We start from the raw sequence: 5,915 nt of genomic DNA on the forward strand, positions 1-5,915 counted from the left end.
CGTGGAGAGGTTATTTTTGGAGTTGAACGCCAGTTTGTAACGTGTTTCTGGCATTGAACTCCACTTTGCAACTTGTTTCTGGCGCTAAACGCCAGATTGCAACATGGAACTGGCGTTCAATGCCGGTTTTAGTCATCTAAACTCGGGCAAAGTATGGACTATTATATATTGCTGGAAAGCCCTGGATGTCTAATTTCCAACGCAATTGGGAGCGTGCCATTTGGAGTTCTGTAGCTCCAGAAAATCCACTTTGAGTGCAGAGAGGTCAGAATCCAACAGCATCTGCAGTCCTTCTTCAACCTCTAAATCTGATTTTTGCTCAAGTCCCTCAATTTCAGCCAGAAAATACCTGAAATCACAGAAAAATACACAAACTCATAGTAAAGTCCAGAAATGTGAATTTAGCATAAAAACTAATAAAAACATAATGAAAACTAATTAAATCATACTAAAAACATACTAAAAAAATGCCAAAAAGCGTATAAATTATCCGCTTATCACAACACCAAACTTAAATTGTTGCTTGTACCCAAGCAACTAAAAATTAAATAGGATAAAAAGAAGAGAATATACTATAAATTTTAAAATATCAATAAAACTTAGCTCCAATCAGATGAGCGGGACTTGTAGATTTTTGCCTCTTGAATAGTTTTGGCATCTCGCTTTATCCATTAAAGTTCAGAATGATTGGCATCTATAGGAACTTAGAATTCAGATAGTGTTATTGATTCTCCTAGTTCAGTATGTTGATTCTTGAACACAGCTACTTTATGAGTCTTGGTCGTGGCCCTAAGCACTTTGTTTTCCAGTATTACCACCGGATACATAAATGCCACAGACACATAACTGGGTGAACCTTTTTAGATTGTGATTCAACTTTGCTAAAGTCCCCAATTAGAGGTGTCCAGGGTTCTTAAGCACACTCTTCTTTTGCTTTGGACCTTGACTTTAACCGTTCAGTCTCAAGTTTTCACTTGACACCTTCACGCCACAAGCACATGGTTAGGGACAGCTTGGTTTAGCCGCTTAGGTCAGGATTTTATTCCTTTAGGCCCTCCTATCCACTGATGCTCAAAGCCTTGGATCCTTTTTATTACCTGATGAGCGGATAATTTATACGCTTTTTGACATTGTTTTTAGTATGTTTTTAGTAGGATCTAATTACTTTTAGGGATGTTTTCATTAGTTTTTATGTTAAATTTACATTTCTGGACTTTACTATGAGTTTGTGTGTTTTTCTGTGATTTCAGGTATTTTCTGGCTGAAATTGAGGGACTTGAGCAAAAATCAGATTCAGAGGTTGAAGAAGGACTGCTGATGTTGTTGGATTCTGACCTCCCTGCACTCAAAGTGGATTTTCTGGAGCTACAGAACTCGAAAGGGCGCGCTTCGAATTGCGTTGGAAAGTAGACTTCCAGGGCTTTCCAGAAACATATAATAGTCCATACTTTGGCCAAGAATAGACAACGTAAACTGGTGTTCAACGCCAGCTTTTTGCCCAAATCTGGCGTCCAGCGCCAGAAAAGGAGCCAAAACCAGAGTTGAACGCCCAAACTGGCACAAAAGCTGGCATTCAACTCCAAGAAGGACTTCTACACGTGCAACACTCAAGCTCAGCCCAAGCACACACCAAGTGGGCCTGGGAAGTGAATTTATGCATCAATTACTTACTCATGTAAACCCTAGTAGCTAGTTTATTATAAATAAGACCTTTTACAATTGTATTAGACATCTTTGGTCTCAGTTTTAACCCATTGTTCATCTTAGGAGACTATTGATCACGTTTTAGGGGGCTGGCCATCTCGGCCATGTCTGGACCTTTCACTTATGTATTTTCAACGGGAGAGTTTCTACACTCCATAGATTAAGGTGTGGAGCTCTGCTGTTCCTCAAAGATTAATGCAAAGTACTACTGTTTTCTATTCAATTCATCTTATTTTGCTTCTAAGATATTCATTCGTACTTCAATCTGAATATGATGAACGTGACAATCATCATCATTCCCTATGAACGCGTGCTTGACAACCACTTCCGTTCTACATTAGAATTGAATGAGTGTCTCTTAGATCTCTTAATCAGAATCTTCGTGGCGTAAGCTAGAATGATGGCGGCATTCAAGAGAATCCGGAAGGTCTAAACTTTGTCTGTGGTATTCCGAGTAGGATTCAATGAATGAATGACTGTGACGAGCTCCAAACTCGCGATTGCAGGGCGTTAGTGACAGACGTAAAAGGATAGTAAATCCTATTCCAGCATGATCGAGAACCGACAGATGAATAGCCGTGCCGTGACAGGGTGCGTTGACCATTTTCACTGAGAGGATAAGATGAAGCCATTGACAAGGGTGATGCCTCCAGACGATTAGCCGTGCCGTGACAGGGCATTGGATCATTTTCCCGAGAGATGACCAAAAGTAGCCATTGACAGTGGTGATGTATCACATAAAGCCAGCCATGGAAAGGAGTAAGACTAATTGGATGAAGATAGCAGGAAAGCAGAGGTTCAGAGGAACGAAAGCATCTCCATTCGCTTATCTGAAATTCTCACCAATGAATTACATAAGTATTTCTATCCCTATTCTATTAATTATTATTCGAAAACACCATTATCAATTTATATCTGCCTAACTGAGATTTGCAAGGTAACCATAGCTTGCTTCATACCAACAATATCCGTGGGATTCGACCCTTACTCACGTAAGGTATTACTTGGACGACCCAGTGCACTTGCTGGTCAGTTACACGGAGTTGTGAACCATGGTCTTGGCATCATGTTTTTGGCGCCATTTCCAGGGAAAGAAAGAGCAATGAATTTTACATAATTAAACTGTAATCACGATTCCGCGTACCAAGTTTTTGGCGCCGTTGCCGGGGATTGTTCGAGCCTGGACATCACAATTTCGTGCACCAAGTTTTTGGTGCCGTTGCCGGGGATTGTTCGAGTATGGACAACTGACGGTTCATCTTGTTGCTCAGATTAGGTAATTTTCTTTTTATTTTGTTTTCAAAAATTTTTCAAAAAAATCTTTCAAAATTTTCTCCTTTTTTTTCGAAAAAAAAATAATAATATAAAAATGTTTTCAGAAAAATTTTATTCAAAATTTTTAAGAATGAATTCTAGTGTTTCATGAAGCATGTTGAAGCCTGGCTGGCTGTAAAGCCATGTCTAATTCCTTTGGGAATGAGTATGTCAGGCGTGTCATGTCTGAATTACATGCTGAAGCTTGGCTGGCCATTGGCCATGTCTAGTGTTTTGGACCGGAGCTTTCATTGAAAGCTTGGCTGGCTAGTGAGCAATGTCTAATTCCTGGACTGAAGCTTTAGACTAAGAATGCAAGATTCCTGGAATTCATGTTAAAAATTTTGGAATCCTTATTTTTTCTTTTTCATATAATTTTTGAAAAAAAATCCAAAAAAACTAAAAAATCATAAAAATCAAAAATATTTTTTGTGTTTCTTGTTTGAGTCTTGAGTCATATCATAAGTTTGGTGTCACTTGCATATGCATCTTGCATTTTTCGAAAATATCATGCATTCATAGTGTTCTTCATGATCTTCAAGTTGTTCTTGGTAAGTCTTCTTGTTTGATCTTAATGTTTTCATGTTTTGTGTCTTTTCTTGTTTTACATGTGCATTTTTCATTTCTTAGAGTCTAAACATGAAAGATTTCTAAGTTTGGTGTCTTACATGTTTTCTTTGCATAAAAAATTTTTCAAAAATATGTTCTTGGTGTTCATCTTGACATTCATAGTGTTCTTGGTGTTCATCTTGACATTCATAGCATTCTTGCACGCATTCATTGTTTTGATCTAAAAAAAAATTTCATGCATTGCATCTTTTTAGTGTTTTTCTCTTGCATCATAAAAATTCAAAAAAATCAAAAAAAATATCTTTCCCTTTTTCTCTCATCAAATTCGAAAATTTGAGTTGACTTTTTCAAAAATTTTTAAAATCAAGTTGTTTCTTATGAGTCAAATCAAATTTTCAATTTGAAAATCTTATCTTTTTCAAAATCTTTTTCAAAAATCAAATCTTTTTCAAATCTCTTAGTTATTTTCGAAAATTCCAACAAAATATTTTTCAAAAAAAACTTTTCCTTATTTTTATATCATAATTTTCGAAAATAACAATAACAATTAATGTTTTGATTCAAAAATTTCAAGTTTGTTACTTACTTGTTAAGAAAGATTCAAACTTTAAGTTCTAGAATCATATCTTGTGATTTCTTATGAATCAAGTCATTAATTGAGATTTTAAAAAAATCAAATCTTTCTCAAAACTAATTTCTAAAATATCTTCTTATCTTACCTTTTTCAAAAAGTTGGTTTCAAAATATCTTTCCTAACCTCCTAACTTCTTATCTTTTCAAAATTTGTTTCAACTAACTAACTAACTTTTTGTTTGTTTCTTAACTTTTTCAAAACTACCTAACTAACTCTCTCTCTCTAATTTTCGAAAATATCTTCCCTCTTTTTCAAAAATTTCTTTTTAATTAACTAATTATTCTTATCTTTATTTTTTATTTTAAAAATTTTCAAAAAATACTAACATTTTTCAAAAACCATTTTCGAAAATCACCAACTCTTTTTCAAAAACATTTTTCGAAAATTCTCCCTTTCTCATCTTATTCTATTTATTTATTCATCTACTAACATCTCATCTCACATCTCAACCCTCCTCACAGTTGTGTTTCTTCCATTATATTACATTCTTTGTATCCCCCTCTTCTTCTACTCACACAGGGATCCCTATACTGTGGTATAAAGGATCCATATTATTATTATTATTTTTTCTGTGCCCTCTTCTTTGTCATATGAGCAGGAGCAAGGACAAGAACATTCTTGTTGAAGCAGATCCGGAACCTGAAAGGACTCTGAAGAGAAAATTAAGAGAAGCTAAATTACAACAATCCAGAAATAACCTTTCAGAAATTTTCGAACAGGAAGAGGAGATGGCAGCCGAAAATAATAATAATGTAAGGAAGATGCTTGGTGACTTTACTGCACCTAATTCCAATTTACATGTAAGAAGCATCTCCATTCCTGCCATTGGAGCAAACAACTTTGAGCTGAAACCTCAATTAGTTTCTCTGATGCAGCAGAACTGCAAGTTCTCATGGACTTCCATCTGAAGATCCTTTTCAGTTCTTAACTGAATTCTTGCAGATATGTGATACTGTTAAGACTAATGGAGTAGATCCTGAAGTCTACAGGCTCATGCTTTTCCCTTTTGCTGTAAGAGACAGAGCTAGATTATGGTTTGATTCTCAACCCAAAGACAGCCTGAACTCTTGGGATAAGCTGGTCACGGCTTTCTTAGCCAAGTACTTTCCTCCTCAAAAGCTGAGCAAGCTTAGAGCTGATGTTCAAACCTTCAGACAGAAAGAAGGTGAATCCCTCTATGAAGCTTGGGAGAGATACAAAGCACTGACCAAAAAGTGCCCTTCTGACATGCTTTCAGAATGGACCATCCTGGATATATTCTATGATGGTTTGTCTGAGTTATCTAAGATGTCATTGGATACCTCTGCAGGTGGATCCATTCACCTGAAGAAAACACCTGCAGAAGCTCAAGAACTCATTGACATGGTTGCAAATAACCAGTTTATGTACACTTCTGAAAGGAATCCTGTGAATAATGGGACGCCTATGAAGAAGGGAGTTCGTGAGATTGATACTCTGAATGCCATATTGGCTCAGAATAAAATATTGACTCAGCAAGTCAATATGATTTCTCAGAGTCTGAATGGAATGCAAGCTGCATCCAACAGTACTCAAGAGGCATCTTCTGAAGAAGAAGCTTATGATCCTGAGAACCCTGCAATAGCAGAGGTGAATTACTTATGTGAACCTTATGGAAACACCTATAACTCATCATGGAGAAATCATCCAAATTTCTCATGGAAGGATCAAAAGC

The 5,915-nt window shown here is 36.3% G+C and overlaps 1 non-coding gene across 1 annotated transcript; it reads right to left on the minus strand.

Moving 5' to 3' along the window:
• Positions 1-5,347: 5,347 nt before the first annotated feature.
• Positions 5,348-5,455, minus strand: LOC112739905 (small nucleolar RNA R71). The gene has a single exon (XR_003170841.1). It is a non-coding gene; the product is annotated as a small nucleolar RNA R71 (small nucleolar RNA).
• Positions 5,456-5,915: the final 460 nt, after the last annotated feature.

This window comes from Arachis hypogaea, chromosome 13, assembly GCF_003086295.3.
Source record: "Arachis hypogaea cultivar Tifrunner chromosome 13, arahy.Tifrunner.gnm2.J5K5, whole genome shotgun sequence".
NCBI lineage: Eukaryota > Viridiplantae > Streptophyta > Magnoliopsida > Fabales > Fabaceae > Arachis > Arachis hypogaea.